The sequence below is a fragment of the Antechinus flavipes genome, chromosome 4 (assembly GCF_016432865.1).
Source record: "Antechinus flavipes isolate AdamAnt ecotype Samford, QLD, Australia chromosome 4, AdamAnt_v2, whole genome shotgun sequence".
Lineage (NCBI taxonomy): Eukaryota > Metazoa > Chordata > Mammalia > Dasyuromorphia > Dasyuridae > Antechinus > Antechinus flavipes.
The window spans coordinates 91,482,172-91,502,566 of NC_067401.1; the positions used below are offsets into that span (position 1 = coordinate 91,482,172).

The 20,395-nt window shown below is 35.3% G+C and overlaps 1 long non-coding RNA gene across 1 annotated transcript in view; it reads left to right on the plus strand.

Annotated features, from left to right (window-relative positions):
- Nucleotides 1–358: 358 nt before the first annotated feature.
- Nucleotides 359–20,395, plus strand: part of LOC127559617 (uncharacterized) — a 128,615-nt gene continuing 108,578 nt past the window's right edge. The window contains exon 1 of the long non-coding RNA XR_007953173.1: nt 359–482. This is a non-coding gene — a long non-coding RNA (uncharacterized LOC127559617). The remainder of the gene's footprint in view (nt 483–20,395) is intronic.

Consider the following 20,395-nt stretch of genomic DNA (forward strand, 5'->3'; position numbering starts at 1 on the left):
CAGATACATTCCTAAATATTTGATACAATCAGTAGTTACTTCAAATGGAATTTCTCTTTGTAACTCTAACTGTTGTTTTTTTTTTTTTTTTGTTGTTGTTGTTTGTTGTTTGTTTGTTTATTTGTTTGTTTTTTAAATTTTTATTTAATAATTACTTTATATTGACAGAATCCATGCCAGGGTAATTTTTTTACAACATTATCCCTTGCACTCATTTCTGTTCCGATTTTTCCCCTCCCTCCCTCCATCCCCTCCCTAGATGGCAAGCAGTCCTATATATGTTGGATATGTTGCAGTATATCCTAGATACAATATATGTTTGCAGAACCGAACAGTTCTCTTGTTGCACATTGAGAATTGGATTCAGAAGGTATAAATAACCCGGGAAGAAATACAAAAATGCAGATAGTTCACATTCGTTTCCCAGTGTTCTTTCTTTGGGTGTAGCTGCTTATGTCCGTCATTTATCAATTGAAACTCAGGTCTCTTTGTCAAAGAAATCCACTTCCATCAAAATATGTCCTCATACAATATCGTTGTCGAAGTGTATAATGATCTCCTGGTTCTGCTCATTTCACTTAGCATCAGTTCATGTAAGTCTCGCCAGTCCTCTCTGTATTCATCCTGCTGGTCATTTCTTACAGAAAATAATATTCCATAACATTCATATACCACAATTTACCCAGCCATTCTCCAATTGATGGGCATCCATTCATTTTCCAGTTTCTAGCCACTACAAATAGGGCTGCTACAAACATTTTGGCACATACAGGTCCCTTTCCCTTCTTTAGTATTTCTTTGGGATATAAGCCCAATAGAAACACTGCTGGATCAAAGGGTATGCACAATTTGATAATTTTTTGGGCATAATTCCAGATTGCTCTCCAGAATGGTTGGATTTGTTCACAACTCCACCAACAATGCATTAGCGTCCCAGTTTTCCTGCATCCCCTCCAACATTCATCCTTTTTTTTCCTGTCATCTTAGCCAGTCAGACAGGTGTGTAGTGGTATCTCAGAGTTGTCTTAATTTGCATTTCTCTGATCAATAATGATTTGGAACACTCTTTCATATGAGTGGTAATAGTTTCAATTTCATCCTCTGAAAATTGTCTGTTCATATCCTTTGACCATTTATCAATTGGAGAATGGCTTGATTTCTTATAAATTTGAGTCAGTTCTCTATATATTTTGGAAATGAGGCCTTTATCAGAACCTTTAACTGTGAAGATGTTTTCCCAGTTTGTTGCTTCCCTTCTAATCTTGTTTGCATTAGTTTTGTTTGTACAAAGGCTTTTTAATTTGATGTAATCAAAATTTTCTATTTTGTGATCAGTAATGGTCTCTAGTTCATCTTTGGTCACAAATTTCTTTCTCCTCCACAAGTCTGAGAGATAAACTACTCTATGTTCCTCTAATTTATTTATAATCTCGTTCTTTATGCCTAGGTCATGGACCCATTTTGATCTTATCTTGGTATATGGTGTTAAGTGTGGGTCCATGCCTAATTTCTGCCATACTAATTTCCAATTATCCCAGCAGTTTTTATCAAATAATGAATTCTTTTCCCAGAAGTTAGGGGCTTTGGGTGTGTCAAACACTAGATTGCTATAGTTGACTATTCTGTCTTGTGAACCTAACCTTTTCCACTGATCCACTAATCTATTTCTTAGCCAATACCAAATGGTTTTGGTGACTGCTGCTTTATAATATAATTTTAGATCAGGTACAGCTAGGCCACCTTCATTTGATTATTTTTTTTCAATAATTCCCTTGAGATTCTCGACTTTTTATTGTTCCATAAGAATTTTGTTGTTATTTTTTTCTAGATCATTAAAATATTTTCTTGGAAGTCTGATTGGTATAGCACTAAATAAATAGATTCGTTTAGGGAGTATTATCATCTTTATTATGTTCGCTCGGCCGATCCAAGAGCATTTAATATTTTTCCAATTATTTAAATCTGACTTTATTTGTGTGGAAACTTTTTTATAATTTTGCTCATATAATTCCTGACTTTCCTTTGGTAGATAGATTCCCAAATATTTTATGGTATCAACAGTTATTCTGAATGGAATTTCTCTTTGTATCTCTTGCTGTTGGGTTATGTTGGTGATGTATAAAAATGCTGAGGATTTATGGGGATTTATTTTGTAGCCAGCTACTTTGCTAAAATTATGAATTATTTCTAATAGCTTTTTAGTAGAATCTCTGGGGTTCTCTAGGTATACCATCATATCATCTGCAAAGAGTGATAGTTTGGTTTCCTCATTGCCTACTCTAATTCCTTTAATATCTTTCTCGACTCTTATTGCCGAGGCTAGTGTTTCTAATACGATATTAAATAATAATGGTGATAGTGGGCAACCTTGCTTCACTCCAGATCTTACTGGGAAAGGTTCCAGTTTTTCCCCATTGCATATGACACTTACTGATGGTTTTAAATATATGCTCCTGACTATTTAAAGGATAAGTCCATTTATTCCTATGCTCTCAAGTGTTTTTATTAGGAATGGATGTTGGATTTTATCAAATGCTTTTTCTGCATCTATTGAGATGATCATATGGTTTTTGTTTGTTTGGTTATTGATGTAGTCAATTATGCTAATAGTTTTCCTAATATTGAACCAGCCCTGCATTCCTGGTATAAATCCTACTTGGTCATAATGTATTATTCTGGGGATGATTTTCTGTAATCTTTTTGCTAATATTTTATTTAAGATTTTAGCATCAATATTCATTAGGGAGATTGGTCTATAATTTTCTTTCTCTGTTTTCAGCCTACCTGGTTTAGGTATCAGTACCATGTCTGTGTCATATAAGGAGCTTGGTAGGACTCCTTCAATCCCTATTTTTCCAAATAGTTTATTTAGCATTGGAGTTAACTGTTCTTTAAATGTTTGGTAGAATTTACATGTAAATCCATCTGGTCCTGGGGATTTTTTCTTAGGGAGTTAATTGATAGTTTGTTCTATTTCTTTTTCTGAGATAGGACTGTTTAGGATATTTACTTCTTCCTCTGTTAGTTTGGGCAAGCTATATTTTTGGAGGTATTTTTCTCTTTCATTTAAGTTGTCGAATTTATTGGCATAAAGTTGGGCAAAGTAACTCCTAATTATTGCTCTAATTTCCTCTTTGTTAGTGGCGAGTTCTCCCTTTTCATTTTTAAGACTAACAATTTGATTTTCCTCTTTCCTTTTTTTAATCAGATTTACTAAGGGTTTGTCTATTTTGTTGGTTTTTTCATAGAACCAACTCTTAGTTTTATTAATTAATTCAATAGTTTTTTTACTTTCAATTTTATTGATCTCTCCTTTTATTTTTAGAATTTCAAGTTTAGTGTTTGACTGGGGGTTTTTAATTTGTTCCTTTTCTAGCATTTTTAGTTGCAAGCCCAATTCATTGACCTTCTCTTTCTCTATTTTATACAAATAGTCCTCTAGAGATATGAAATTTCCCCTCATTACCGCTTTGGCTGCATCCCATACATTTTGGTATGATGTCTCATTATTATCGTTTTCTTGAGTGAAGTTATTAATTATGTCTATGATTTGCTGTTTCACCCAATCATTCTTTAGTATGAGATTATTTAGTTTCTAATTATTTTTTGGTCTACTTTCCCCTGGCTTTTTGTTAAATGTAATTTTCATTGCATTGTGGTCTGAAAAGGATGCATTTACTATTTCTGCCTTACTGCATTTGAGTTTGAGGTTTTTATGTCCTAATATATAGTCAATTTTTGTATAGGTTCCATGAACTGCTGAAAAGAAAGTGTATTCCTTTCTGTCTCCATTACATTTTCTCCAGAGATCTATCATATCTAACTTTTCTAAAATTCTATTTACCTCTTTGACTTCTTTCTTATTTATTTTGTGGTTTGATTTATCTAATTCTGAGAGTGCAAGGTTAAGATCCCCCACTATTATAATTTTACTGTCTATTTCTTCTTGCAGCTCTCTTAATATCTCTTTTAAGAATTTAGATGCTACCCCACTTGGTGCATATATGTTTATTATAGATAGTGCTTCATTATCCATGCTACCCTTTAGCAAGATATAATGCCCTTCCTTATCTCTTTTAATTAGATCAATTTTTGCTTTAGCTTGATCTGAGATCAGGATGGCTACCCCTGCTTTTTTGACTTCACCTGAAGCATAGTAGATTTTGCTCCAACCTTTTACCTTTAACCTGCATGTATCTCCCCACTTCAGGTGAGTTTCCTGTAAACAACATATTGTAGGATTCTGGCTTTTAATCCATTCTGCTAACGCTTCCTCTTTATGGGGGAGTTTATCCCGTTCACATTTATGGTTAAAATGACCAATTCTGTATTACTTGCCATCTTGTTAACCCCGGTTTATGCTTTTCTCCCTTCTTTCCCCTTTATCCCCCCTCCCAGTATTAAGCTTGTGAGCACCACTTGCTTCTCACAGCCCTCCCTTTTTAGTGTCCCTCCCCCCGCCTTAGAGTTCCTCCCCCTATCTTACCCCTTTCCCTCCCAGTTTCCGTATTCCCTTCCGCTTAGCTTATTCCTTCCCTTTTTACTTTTCCCTTCTCACTTTTCAATGAGGTGGGAGAAGTTTCACCATAGATTGAATATGTCTTAAGATTTTTCACTTAAAGCCAATTTGTAAGATACCCACTATATTCATCCCCCTCCATTCTTTCTCTCAGATATAATAGGTTTCCTATGCCTCTTCATGAGATGTACTACCCCCACTTTACCTTTTTTCTGGTACAATGTCCTTTCCACATTATTTTCTAGAACAAGGTATACATGTATTCTTTATACATCTTTATAGCCGAAATATAGTTCCCAAGATTAATCTTTACCTTTTTAGATTTCTCTTGAGTTCTATATCTGTAGATCAAACTTTTTGTTAAGTTCTGGCTTTTTCATCAAAAATAAGTGAAATTCGCTTACTTCGTTGAATGTCCATCTTCTTCCCTGGAAAAAGATGCTCATTCTAGCTGGGTAAGTTATTTTTGGTTGCATACCAAGTTCCTTAGCCTTTCGGAATATCATATTCCAGGCCCTTCGATCCTTTAATGTGGATGCTGCCAGATCCTGGGTGATCCTTATTGTGGCTCCTTGATACTTGAATTGGGTTTTTCTAGCCGCTTGCAATATTTTTTCCTTCATCTGAGGGTTCTGGCATTTGGCCACTATATTCCTTGGTTTTTTGATTTTAGGATCCCTTTCAGTGGGTGATCGATGAATCTTTTCAATGTTTATTTTTTCCTCTGTTCCTATGACTTCTGGGCAGTTCTCTTTGATAATTTCCTGGAAAATAGTGTCCAGGCTGTTTTTTTCATCATTCTTTTCTGGGAGTCCAATGATTTTCAGATTGTCTCTCCTGGATCTGTTTTCCAGGTCTGTAGTCTTCCCCAGAAGGTATTTTCCATTCTTTTCCATTGTTGGATTTTTTTGAATTTGCTTGGCTGATTCTTCTTGTCTCCTCGTGTCATTCAATTCCAATTGTTCAATTCTGATTTTCAGTGAAGTATTTTCTTCACTCACTTTTTAAAAATCTTTTTCTAATTATCCAATTGAGTTCTTTTGTTCTGTGGAATTTTTTTTCCATTTCGCCAATTTTGTTTTTTAGAGAGCTATTTTCTGTTTCCAGTTCACTAATCCTATTTTTCAAGGATTTTATTTCTTTATCCACTCTCTCTTTAACTGACTTCTCCAGGCTCTTTTGCCAAGCCTCCCATTTTTCTTCTAGCTCCCTTGTGAGAGCCTTTTTAATTTCCTCCATGAGATTCATCTGTGCTGAGGAACAGATGATCTCCTCCTTTGGGGATTCACCTGGAGAGAGTCTGCTTTTAGTCTCCTCGGGATTTAGAGTCTGCTCTCTATCTGTGTAGAAGCTGTCAAGGGTTAAAGTCCTCTTCAGTTTCTTGCTCATTCTGTCTAATAATCAAAGACAAACTAGCAAAGAAAAACAGGAAAAACTGGAGTCTTTCTTTGGGGGAGGGGCTGGGTGGTGTTACCGAGCTTCCTCTTCAGACTGCAGGGAGCAGCAGTGAGGCACTGGCCCTACTGTGCTGTGCCTGCACTCTGAGATCCCAGAGCGTGCTGAGTCACTGTGGGGGGGAAAGGGAGAGCGGCCAGGTCTCGAGAGACTCCAGCTGTTTGGGGTTGTATTCTTCACCCCCGGTGTTTTTAGCTTCTCTGCTGGGCTGCTGCCTTGCTGCCAGGGCAAGGTATCCAAACCTGTAGCGAAGCTCTCCCCTCAGAGACGGCTGCGATCACTCCCCACCCCCTCTCCAGTCTGCTCCTGTGCTCTCACTGCCGCTGCCCTCAGCCTGCGCCCGATCTAAAACCGTCCCAGACTTCCAGTAGAAAGAGACCTTTCTTGGCGAATCTCAAGGATGGCTTCTCTTGGTAACTATTTGTGGGTTTTTTTTTTTTCAGTCAAGCATTAATTCAGAGGCTTGTAATGAAATGGATAGTGAGAGAAAGCGCGGAGCTTACACAGCTGTGTGCCTCCTCTCTGCCATCTTAACTGGAAGTCTTTAATGTAACTATTGGGTTTTGTTAGTGATATATAAGTATGCTGATGACATATGTGAGTTTATTTTGTATCCTGCAACTTTGTTAAAGGTGTGGATTGTTTCTAATAACTTTTTAGTAGAATCTCTGGGGTTCTCTAAGTATACCATTATATCATCAACAAAGAGTGATAATTTGGTTTTTTCATTTCCTATTCTTATTTCTTTAATCTCTTTCTCAACTCTTATAGCCAAAGCTAGCATTTCTAATACAATATTAAATAGTAATGGTGATAGTGGGCAACCTTGTTTCACTCCTGATCTTATTGGGAATGGTTGCAATTTGTCCCCATTACATGTGATGCTTAGTGATGGTTTTAAATAGATGCTACTGATTATTTTAAGGAAAATTACATTAATTCCTATATTGTCAAGTATTTTTAATTGGAATGGATGTTGGATTTTATCAAATGCTCTTTCTGCATCTATTGAGATGATCATATGGTTTTTGTTTATTTGGTTATTAATATGGCCAATTATACCGATAGTTTTCCTAATATTGAGCCAGCCCTGCATTCCTAGTATAAATTGTACTTGATCGTGGTGTATTATCCTGGGGATGATTTTCTGTAGTCTTTTTGCTACTATCTTATTTAAGATTTTAGCATCAATATTCATTAGGGAGTTTGGTCTATAATTTTCTTTCTCTGTTTTCAACCTACCTGGTTTGGGTAGCAGTACCATGTCTGAGTCATAAAAGGAATTTGGTAGGACTCCTTCATTCCCTATTTTTTCAAAAAGTTTATAAAGCATTGGGCCTAATTGTTCTTTAAATGCTTGGTAGAATTTACATGTAAATGCATCTGGTCTGGGGATTATTTTTAGGGAGTTGATTAATAGCTTGTTCTATTTCTTTTTCTGAAATGGGACTATTTAAGCAATATGCTTCCTTCTCTGATAATCTGGGAAACCTATATTTTTGGAGGTAGTCATCTATTTCACTTAGGTTGTCAAATTTATTGGCATAAAGTTGGGCAAAGTAACCCCTTATTATTTCTTTAATTTCCTCTTCATTGGTGGAAAGTTCTCCCTTTTCATTTTTAAGACTACTAATTTGATTTTGCTCTCTTCTTTTTCTAATCAGATTTTCCAAACGTTTATCAATTTTATTGTTTTTTTTTCATAAAACCAACTCTTAGTTTTTATTTATTAGTTCAATAGTTTTTTTTTTTTTGGTTATACTTTCAATATTATTAATTTCTCCTTTTAATTTTAGAATTTCAAGTTTAGTAATTGATTGGGGATTTTAAATTTGGTCTTTTTCTAGCTTTTTTAAGTTTCAAGCCCAATTCATTGGTCTTCTCTTTCTCTATTTTATTCAAGTAAGCCTCTAAAGATATAAAATTTCTCCTTATTAGCACTTTGGCTGCATCCCACAAATTTTGGTATGATGTCTCATCATTTCCATTATCTTGAGTGAAATTATTAATTGTGTCTATAATTTGCTGTTTCACCCAATCACTCTTTAAGATGAGATTATTTAATTTCCAATTACTTTTTAGTCTATTTACACCTAACTTTTTGTTGAATGTAGTTTTTATTGCATCGTGATCTGAAAAGAAAGCACTTACTATTTCTGCTTTCCTGCATTTAATTTTGAGGTCTTTATGTCCTAATGTATGGTCAATTTTTGTGTAGGTTCCATGAACTGCTGAGAAGAAAGTATACTCCTTTCTTTTACCATTCAGTTTTCTCCAGAGATATATCATACCTAATTTTTCTAATATTCTATTTACTTATTTAATTTCTTTCTTATTTGTTTGTGATTTTGATTTATCTAAATCTGAGAGTGCAAGATTGAGATCTCCCACTATTATAATTTTGCTGTCTATTTCTTCTTTCAACTCTCTTAACTTCTCTTTAAGGAAGTTAGATGCTATACCACTTGGTGCATATATGTTTAATATTGATATTGCTTCATTGTCTATAGTACCCTGAAGCAAGATATAGTTTCCTTCCTTATCTCTTTTAATTAGATCAATTTTTGCTTTTGCTTGATCTGAGATAAGGATGGCTACCCCTGCTTTTTTGTCTTCACCTGAAGCATAATAAATTTTGCTCCAGCCTTTTACCTTTTCTCTGTATGTATCTCCCTGTTTTAAATTGTTTCCTGTAAACGACATATTGTAGGGTTCTGACTTTTGATCCAGTCTGCTATCCATCTCCTCTTTATGGGAGAGTTCATCCCATTCACATTTATGGTTATATTTACTAATTCTGTATTTCCTGCCATCCTAATATCCCCAGATTATGCTTTTCTTTTTCTTTCCCCCCTTTCCCCCTTCCCTAGTATTAAACTTATTGGTCCCATTTGCATCATGCAGCTGTCCCTCTTTAGTATCCCTCCCTTTCCCTTTGAATCCCTTCCCCTTTCTTATACTCTTCCCTTATTACTCCTTTTCCTTTTCTCTTTTCCCCTCCCACTTTTTAATGAGGTGAGATAATGAGGGGTATCTAGGCTTTTTTTCATCATAATTTTTGGGTAGTCCAATGATCCTCAGGTTATTTTTCCTAGATCTATTTTCCAGGTCTCTTTTTTTTTCCAAGTTAATATTTGACATTTTTTTCCAATCTTTAATCACCTTAATGAGGTGAAGATTCTCTGTAAAACAAATATGTCAATTATTTCCTCTTTGAGTCAACTCTGATGAGAGTAGGATTCACACAATGTCCCCCCCCCTCTAAATTCTTTCAGATATGATAGGTTTCCTTTGCCTCATCGTCGCATGTAGTTTCCCTCTTTTTATCTCCCCTTTTTCCTTTTCCTGACATTATCTCATTTCCATTTCTATTTCCCTTTTTTATGTTATATCAGTAAAATCAAATTATACATGTGATTTTTATGTATATACACAACAGAAATACAGTTCTCAAGAGTTCCTTTTACCTTTTTCTACTTCTCTTGAGGCCTGTTGTTGGAAATCAAATTTTTTGTTTAAGTCTGTTTTTTTTTTTCTTTAAAAACAAATGGAATTCCTCTGTTTCATTAAATGTCCATCTTCTTCCATGGAAAAAAATGCTCATCTTAGCTGGTTAGTTTATTCTTGGCTGCATTCCAAGTTCTTTTGCCTTTTGGAATATCAGATTCCAGGCCCTTCGATCCTTTAATGTTGAGGCAGCCAAATCTTGCGTGACCCTTATTGTGGCACTTTGGTATTTGAATTTTTTTTTCCTGGCTGCTTGTAATATTTTTTCTTTAGTCTGAAAATTCTGAAGTTTGGCTATAATATTCCTCAGAGTCTTTATTTTAAGGTCTTTTTCAGAAGGTGTTCGATTAATTCTTTCAACAGCTATTTTACCTTCTGGTTGTATTACTTCTGGGCAGTTCTCTTTGATGATTTCCTGTAAAATAGTATCTAGGCTTTTTTTCATCATAATTTTTGGGTAGTCCAATGATCCTCAGGTTATCTTTCCTAGATCTATTTTCCAGGTCTCTTTTTTTTTCCAAGTTAATATTTGATATTTTTTTCCAATCTTTATTTTTTTTTTTGTTTTGCTTGACTGATTCTTGATGTCTGCATGAATCAGTCATTTCTATTTGTTCAGTTTTGATTTTTAGTGAGTTATTTTCTTCATTAGCTTTTTTTTAGTTCTTTTTGTATATGTCCAATTGAGTTTTTAAATGAGTTGTTTTGCTCTATGGAATTTTTTTCCATTTCATTATTTTTTTTAAATTGACTTATTGTCTTTTTCCAATTCAAAAATTGTGTTTCCCTGCACTTCTTGGGAGTTTTTTTGCCTTTTCCAATTCACATTTCAGGAAGTTGTTGCTCTCTTGGATAGCTTCTTTTTCCTTTCCCCATTTTTCTTCTAGTTCTCTTTTAAGGTTTTTAATAGTCTCTTCTAAGAGAGCCTTTTATATTGGGGACCAACAATTGTCTGGAGACTGTCTGCTATTAGTCTCTTCAGAGTTGAAAAGCTGGTCTCTTTCTGTATAGAAACTATCAATCATCCTTTTGATTTTTTTACTCATTTTGTTAAAGCCTGTAGGGTCTGCCTTCAGGGCCTGGAGGTTACCAGTTTCCTCTGCAGAGCAGTGATAGGTGTATGGATGGGTAGCTGTCCTGCCAGCTGGCTACAAAAAGCAGTGAGGTACTGGAATGCTCTGGGAAATAGTTCCCCACCCACAAGTAACTCAGGCCTGCAGGGCCCAAGCTGGGAAATTGCCCGGCAAAGAACCCTCCCTACCCCGCAAGCCAAATTCTGCCCTGGGGCTATGGGTATTAGTAGCTGAGCAGTGAATGGCCCTGCAAAGACTGGAAATGTCTTTGCCCCAGGAAGCACAGTCCTGCTGGGGAAGTTCTATTGCCCCAGGCTGAGCCCCACTCTGTGCAGATTAGAGACTGCCCTGGGCTGTCCCCCCATCCCATGCAGATTTGTAACTGCTCTTGCAAAAGCCCCATACTGCAGGATGTGGCTGCAGGGCTGTGTTATGGTCCTGCCTGAGTCGCTTCTGGTTTTGGGTGTTTAAAGCCAAATCTTGTTAGGTTCTGGTGTTTTTTAAAGTACTCTTTGTTTTAGTCTTTAATTTCTCTGCCAGTTTACTGCTTTAATCAAGGCAGAACAGTTAGCCTATAGCAGAGTTGTCTCTATAACTTCTCTAACCACACAGATCACCCCCGCCCCTGGTCTGCTCAGGATGCTAGTCTCTCACTGCCTGTGCTAGTCTGTTCCTGGCCCCTCAGGACAAACCTTTCCTGGCAATCTTCCAGATTGACTTCGGCTGGTAAATTGTAGTGCTTCTAATCTCCATGAATTTAAGCAGTGAAAAGCTATTTTTGAGGCTGAATTTAATAGTTGGTTGAAGGGATGAGAGGAGCTTAGAAAGTCAAGTGTGCCTTCTCTGCCATCTTGGCTCTGCCCCTGCTTTCAATTTTATTGATCTCTCCTTTTATTTTTAGAATTTCAACTTTAATGTTTGATTGGGGGGTTTTTAATTTGCTCTTTTTCTACCTCTTTTAGTTGTAAGCCTAATTCATTGATCTTCTCTTTCTCTATTTTATTCAAGTAAGCCTCTAGAGATATAAACTTTTCCCTTATTACTTCTTTGGCTGCATCCCACACATTTTGGTATGACATCTCTTTATTGTCATTCTCTTGGGTGAAATTAATTGTGTCTTTGATTTGCTGTTTCACCCAATCATTTTTTTTAGGATGAGATTATTTAGTTTCTGATTACTTTTTGGTCTTTCCCCTCCTTGCTTTTTATTGAATGTAATTTTTATTGCCTTGTGATCTGAGAAGGATCCATTTACTATGTCTGCTTTTCTGCTTTTGAATTTGATGTCTTTATGTCCTAATATATGGTCAATTTTTGTATAGGTTTTATGAACTGCTGAGAAGAAAGTGTACTCCTTTTTGTCTCCATTCAGTTTTCTTCAAAGATCTACCATACCTAACTTTTCTAGTGTTCTATTTACCTCTTTAACTTCTTTCTTATTTATTTTGTGGCTTGATTTATCTAATTCTGAGAGTTCAAAGTTAAGATCTCCCACTATTATAGTTTTGCTATCTATTTCTTCTTGCAGCTTAACTTTTCCTTTAGGAATTTAGGTGCTATGCCACTTGGTACATATATGTTTAGTACTGACATTGTTTCATTATCTATGCTACCCTTTAGCAATATATAGTGCCCTTCCTTATATATTTTAATTAGATCAGTTTTTGCTTTTGCTTGATCTGAGATCAGGATGGCTACCTCTGCTTTTTTGACTTCACATGAAGCATAGTAGATTCTGCTCCAGCCTTTTACCTTTACACTGTATGTTTCACCCTGCTTCAGGTGTGTTTCCCATAAACAGCATATTATAGGATTCTGTCTTTTAATCCAGTCTGCTATCTGTCTCTGTTTTTTGGAGTTTACCCCATTCACCTTTATAGTTAAAATGACTAATTCTGTATTTCCTGTCATCTTGTTAACCTAAGCTTATGCTTTTGTCCTTTCTTTCCCCCCCTATCCCTGCTCCACTTTTCTCACACAGCTCCCTCTTTTGGATCTCTCCCTGCACTGTGATGACCGCATATTTAAAATCAGCCAGAGTCAGGAATTCAAGTTAAGGGAAAAATCTTCAATCTTTATTGAAGTGAAGAGATGAAAAAGGATTGCGATAGCAATATGGGCAGGAAGGATTGCAACAGCAATATGGGCAGCTGCAACAGGAAGCCAGCTAGCAGAGGGGGATTGGAGATGAAGGGCCGTAGCAATAGCAATGCGAGTAGCTGTGACAAGACGCCAGCTAGCAGTCTCTCCTTCCCCTTCCTTTTCCACGCCCCTGCCTCCACTCACCAAAATCATCATTTCCTATACAACACATCAGGACTTGCACAAAGAGTGGGTGGGGGCCATTCTTTCTCCAAGCATATATATTAATAGCGTATGGTCCAATTACTATTTAGCCTCATGTGCTTGGGACCTCAGTGCATCAACTCAAGTCTCAGCCCATTACCCTGCACCTTAAAGTTCCTCCCTTTTTCTTACTCCTTTTCCTTACAATTTCTGTATTCCCTTCTATTTAGATTATTACTTCCCTTTTTTTCTTTTCCCTTCTCACTTTTCCATGAAGTAGGAGAAGTTTCTCTGTAAATTGAATATGTCTAATATTTTTCTCCTTAAACTAATTCTGATGTTAGTAAGGTACACACTATGTTCATTCCCCTCTCTTTTTTTCCTTCAGATAGATTTCCTTTTCCTCTTTATGAGATGTAGTACCCCCACTTTACTCTTTTTCTGGTACAATTTCCTTTCCACCTCCAGCTTCTTTTTTATATTTTAACAGTAAAACCAAATTATACATGTATTCTTTATGTATACTTATAACAGTAAGTTCCCAAGATTTCTTTTTACTTTTTTTTTATTTTTCTCTTGAGTCCTGTATTTGGAGAGCAGCCATTTTGTTTACTTCTAGTTTTTTTTTTTTTTTTTTTTTTTTTGTTATTGTTGTTGTTGTTGTTGTTTTGTTTTGTTTTGTTTTTTTGGTCAGAAATAGATGGAATTCACCTATTTCACTGAATGTCCATCTTCTTCTTTGGAAAAAAAATGCTCATTTTTGGCTGGGTAAGTTATTCTTGGCTGCATACCAAGTTCCTTACCTTTTAGCATATTAGATTCCAGGTCCTTTTATACTTTAATGTGGATGCTGCTAGATATTGAGTAATCCTTATTGTGGCTCCTCTGTATTTGAATTGTTTTTTTTAGCTGCTTGTATTATTTTATCCTTGGTCTGATAGTTCTGTAATTTAGCCACAATGTTTCTTGGAGTTTTGATTTTGGGATCTCTTTCAGTAGGTGTTCAATGAATTCTTTCCATGCCCATTTTACCTTCTGATTCTCTTACCTCTGTGCAGTTCTCTTTGATGATTTCTTGAAAAATAGTGTCTAGGCTCTTTTTTTCATCATATTTTTTAGGAAGTCCAATAATCCTCAGATCATTTTTCCTAGATCAACTCTCAAGTTCTGTTGTTTTCTCAAGTAGGTATTTAACTTTTTTTTTTCTTTTCTTTTTTTTTTTTTTTTGGTTTTGCTTGACTGATTCTTGGTGTCTCCTCAAGTCATTCACATCCATTTTTTCAATTCTGATTTTTAATGAGTTATTTTCTTCATTTACTTTTTCATTTCTTTTTGTAATTGTCCAATTGAGTTTTTAATTGAGTTGTTTTGTTCTTTGGAATTTTTTTTTCCATTTCCCCAATTTTATTTTTTAGAGAGCCATTTTTTTTTTCCAATTCATTAATTCTGTTTTTCAGGGATTTAATTTCTTCATCAACTATATCTTTTAATGAGTAGGATGATTTATCCAGACCCTCTTCCAAGCTTCCCTTTTCTTTCCCCATTTTTCTTTTAGCTCTCCTGTAAGAGCCTTTTAAATTTCTTCTATGAATACCTTGTATGGTAGGGATCAGATCATATCCCCCTTTGGGGTTTCATCAAAAGACATACTGTTTTTAATCTCAGGGTTTGAAGTCTGCCCATGAACAAAAATGGACTTTTTCTGGCAAATTTCAAGAATAACTTCTGTTGGTAATATGTTGTACTCCCAATACTCTTGTTTTTTTTTTTTTTTTTTTTTTTTTTTTCCAGTCAAGCACTAATTCCGAGATCATTTCATGAAAGTAGTCTGAGGACAAGGAAGAGCTTAGTAGATTGTGTTCTCTCCACCATCTTGGCAAGGTGATATTTTGGTACCAAGCTCTGAAGTTTGTAAGGCAAAATATCAGTAAATGAAAGTTATATTATTACTACATATGAGAAAATGTTATAATAAATAATCCATTTTTATTCAGTGCTATTTTAGGATTTACAAAACCTTTTTCAATCACAAAAGTACTGTGCATTCAGTGGTGAAAGGATTCTCTTCTTAATTTTTATGAAACAGAAACTGAATATAAGAGGATGTAATTTATTTATAATGCCAAATTTCAGAGCCAAGTTTTGAATATATATCTTTTTGTATTATGACTGGATCTTAATTCATTATGACACATTAGCCTTATTTCTTTGTTGCTTAATGACATATTCTAAATCATAAGCCCCATTCATTAAGTGTGTATTTGAATACACACATATGTATACATACTTATGTGTTAATATTTTATTTCCCCCAAATTATATGGAAAACATTTTAAAAATTATATTAGGTTTATCTTTTAAAGGTTTCATTAGATCCAAATTCCCTCCTTCCTTTTTGTTTCCCTTCACTGAAAATATAAGCAATTTGATGTGAGATATAGATATGTAGTCATGCAAAAATATTTCCATAATAATCATATTGTAGAGGGAAAAATTTACATATCACTCACAAAAAAGAAAATAAAATGTTTAAAAGGAGGCATTCAGATTTCACTATTTCTTTCTCTAAAGGTGGATAAAATTTTTCATCATAAATCTTTTGAAATATCTTAGGATCATTGAATTACTGAGAAGCACAAAACAATTAATATTTGTTCAACTTACAATATCGATATTACTGTACACAATTTTCTCCAGGGTTTACTCATTTCATTTTACGTCAGTTCATGTAAGTCTTTTCAGATTTTTCTGAATCTATTGTTATTGCCATTTCTTAGAGTATAATGGTATTCCAGCATAATCAGAAACACCTTCTGTAGCCATTTCCCAATTGATGGGCAGCTTCTACAGATATTTTTATACATATAGATTCTTTCCATTTTATGTTGTTCTTTAAAAAAAAAAATCTCTTTGGGCTAAAGATGTAGTAGTGGTATTGCTGTAAAACAATGCATAAATGTTTCAATTTTCCCCCATGTGCTCCAACATTTATTATTTTTCTTTTCTGTCATATTTGATTGTAATATTCTTCTCTAAAATATAATGTTCTATGGGAGCAGGTTTCTACGGGGGCTTCTGGAGGCAGCCTTAGCTTCAGTTCAGTGTAATTACCCCAAATGCAGCCATGGATTAAAATTCAAATTCTTTATGGTCTCTTTCCAAGTTTTGTCTCCTTCCTTGGGCTGGGTTAGCTTTCTTAGAGGCCTATCTATCTCCTTGGTTCCTAGAGCTCCTGCTGCTAGTCCTTTGCCTCTGCCACCTCCAGCCTTCAGCTAGCACAAAGGTGGAAGATGAAATAAATCTGTCTCCTCCTCTGAGAGCTTCTCATGGGCTTCTGTGTCTGGCCCTGAGAGCTTCTTGCTTATATGCTGTACACGGAGTATACACCAATCATTATATCACTAGGAAACCATTATTTGTTGTAGGATTAAATCAATGCTAAACTAGATTTAACCACTGTCTCCTCCATTATACTTACTTAACACCTTGTAAGAATCCTAACATTTGCCAATTCGATGTTTTAATTTCCATTTCTCTAATCAATACTCATTTAAGAGCATTTTTTTTCACATGACTATATATAACTTTGCTTACTTCACCTGAAAATTGCCTATTCATAGCTTTTGATCATTTATCAGTTGGGAAATGACTTATTTTTATAAATTTTAATCAGTTCTCTAGATATTTGAGAAATGAGGCCTTTAAAATAAAAATCTAATGTGAAATGTTTTTCACACTTATGATTACTGTGTACTTCTTTCTATCTTATTCTAATCTCTCTCTCTCTCCTTTCACTCTGGTATCCTCAAAAATATTTTGCTTCTGATTACCGTCTTCTCAATAACATCCTTTCCTTTATCAGTGTCCATTCTACTTCTCATATCCATTTATCCTTTCCTATAGGATAAAATACTTTTAAGTTCCCAACTGAGTGTATATGTTATGCTCATTTTGCACCCAAACTAATGAGAATAAGGTTCAAGAACACCCATGCAACTCCTGCATGTAATTATCCACTGAGAAAGCACTTAGTGTCTTTTTTATATGAGATAATTTACTATGCATTACATCTGTCTTTCCCCTTCTTTCAGTGTATTCCTCTGTCATCCCTTAATTTTATTTTAGATATTATCCCTGCATATTCAACTCACATTGGCACTCACTGCCTCTGTGTCTCTGTCTTTTTCTCTGTGTCTTTCCCTGTCTCTACCTCCATTGGTTTCTGTCTATCTCTGCTTGTGTCTGTCTCTGTCTCAATAATACATACATATACACACAGATACATATATTCTTTCTAATGACCCTAATTATAATATTGTTATTAGGAGGTAAAAGTATCACTTATCCATGTAGGAATGTAAACAGTTTAGCCTTCTTTTTAAAGCCCTGATGATATCTTTTAATAGTTGACTTTTCTATTTGCTCTTGAGTTTTGTATTTGAAACCAAGACTTCTCTTCAGCTTTATTCTTTTATATCAGCAATACTTGAAAGTACTCTATTTCTTTTTTCCCCGGAGGCAATTGGGGTTAAGGGATTTTCCCAGAGTCACACAGCTAGGAAGTGTTGAGTGTCTGAGGCCAGATTTGAACTCAGGTCCTCCTGACTTCAGGGCTGGTGCTCTATCCACTGTGCCTCCTAGCTGCCCCTATTATTTTTGATAAAATCAATAACAACCACACTATTTTAATGACCTAGAAAAATAACAACAAAATTAATATGGAAAAACAAAAGGTCAAGAATTTCAAGGGAATTAATGAAAAAAAAATCAAATGAAGGTGGCCTAGCTGCACCAGATCTAAAATTATATTTTATAGACTAGGATATATATATATATATAGACTAGTTTATCAGTGGAATAGGTTAAGTTTAAAGGACAAAACAGTCAATAACTTTAGTAATCTAGTGTTTGACAAATGCCCAAACCCCAGCTTTTGGGATAAGAACTCACTGTTTGACAAAAATTCCTGGGGAAATTGGAAACTAGTATGGCAGAAACTAGGCATTGACCCACACTTAACACCATACACCAAGATGAGCTCAAAATGGCTTCATAACCTAGGCATAAAGAATATAAATAAATTAGAGGAACATAAGATAGTTCACCTCTCAGACCTGTGGAAGAGAAAGGAATTTATGACCAAAAAAGAACTAGAGATTGTAATGGGCTGAGGCTCAAGTTGATGCACTGAAGTCCCAAGCACATGAGGCTAAATAGTAATTGGACCATACTCTATTAATATATAAGCTTGGAGAAAGAATGGCCCCCACCCACTCTTTGTGCAACTCCTGATGTGTTGTATAGGAAATGATGCTTTTGGTGGGTGGAGGCAGGGGAGTGGAAAAGGAAGGGGAAGGAAAGACTGCTCACATTGCCATTGCGATGGCCTTTCAGCTCAGATCCTCCTCTGTTAGCTGGCTTCCTGTTGCAGCTGCCCATATTGCTATCACAATCTTTCTTGCCCATATTGCTATCGCAATCTTTATTCACCTCTTCACTTCAATAAAGATGGAAGATTTTTCCCTTAACCTGAATTCCTGACTCTGGCTGATTTTAAATACACGGTCATTACAAGAGATGATTATTGATCACAAAATAGAAAATTTTGATTATATCAAATTAAAATTTTTTGTACAAACAACACTAATGCAGACAAGATTAGAAGGGAAGCAATAAACTGGGAAAACATGTTTACAGTAAAAGGTTGTGATATAGGCCTCATTTCCAAAATATATAGAGAATTGACTCTAATTTAAAAGAAATTAAGCCATTCTCCAATTGATAAATGGTCAAAGGATATGAATAGACAATTCTCAGATGAAGAAATTGAAAGTATTTCTCGCCATATGAAGATGCTCCAAGTCATTATTAATCAGAGAAATGCAAATTAAGACAACTCTGAGATACCACTACCCACCTGTCATATTGGCTAGAATGACAGGGAAGATAATGCGGAATATTGGAGGGGATGTGGGAAAACAGGGACACTGATACATGGTGGAATTGTGAATACATCCAGCCATTCTGGAGAGTAATTTGGAACTATGTTCGAAAAGTTATCAGACTGTGCATACCCTTTGATCCAGAAGTCTTACTATTGGGCTTATATCCCAAAGAGATTTTGAAGAAGTGGAAAAGACCTGTATGTGCAAGAATGTTTGTGGCAGCCCTTTTTGTAGTGGCCAGAAACTGGAAACTAAATGGATGCCTATCAATTAGAGAATAGTTGAATAAATTGTGGCATATGAATGCTATGGAATATTATTGTTCTGTAAGAAATGATCAACAGGATGATTTCAGAAGGGCCTGGAGAGACTTACATGAACTGATGCTGAGTGAAATGAGCAGGATGAGGAGATCATTGTATACTTCAACAACAATACCATATGATGATCAATTCTGATCAGAGATATTCTGAGATTTTCCATTTCTAAGTCATAATTCATCTAGTATTAGGAAAGAAGATACACAAGAGAGTAAAAACAGCCTTCACTCATGGTCACATATTTTAGGAGGGGAAACGAGACAAGCAAAGCTGTTGCTCCTTTTAATCTAAGATATTTTTCCTTAAAAGCTTCAGGAAAGAAAGCAGCAGGTCACCACTCAAATATATAATGTAGATATAATCATATACTATCTATCAGTCTGTTTATCTATCTTGTGTATGTACACGTATGCAGTTATACTTTTATATATATATATATATATATATACATATACATATACACATGTAAGCACAACATGTGTATATTTATCTATCTATCTATCTACAAATAGATAGATAGATAGATAGATAGATACACACATATACTCAGTTCCTTCACCAAAGCCAATTAAATTTGTTTTTGTCACCATTCAGTAAGTCTATAGTCTAAAGTCTACTTTATGTAGTAAAGTATACTACATGTTGCCACTGCAGAGGTATAGAAAAGGTTTCTCCATAATATAAATTTAGAAGTAAATTTTCACAGGGATTTTTGAGGAAGAATGACTGACTATTTCTCCAGTAACTGGGACCTCATTGATATAGATACATGTGAGTTTATGTGTGCATGTGTGCATGCACTCTTATGCAGATGCACTCACAAAACTACACACACCCATGTTTATTTCCATATGTGCATGGCATTAGAAATCACTTTATTGTATCATCCTAGTTTTTAAGCACTGATGACAAGCTTAGAGAAAACATATTACATATGTGTAGTGAGCTTTTTCTTCTCAAAGTGCAGCCAGGTGATAAAAGTTCAGATCTTTTATTATCTCCAATATAGCCTGGTTAGCTTAGAGGCCTATCTCTCTGCTTGGTTCCAAGAGCTCTCTCCAAATGTCTTTAAATCCAAAGGTCTGGTCCTTCAGCCTCTGCCTCTGCTTTCTTCAGCTTCCAGCCAGCTCCAGTCTTCATGTCATTCCGGTGAAATCTCGACTTGTAGCGTCTTCCTCTGAAAAACTCTCCGACTGGCCCATTGGCCTATTTATGCTCCTTCCAGAGAGAGGGATTATGGGTAGTTCTACTTAGTACCTTGTTTCAGGTTCTGCCCAAAACATCTTCTTG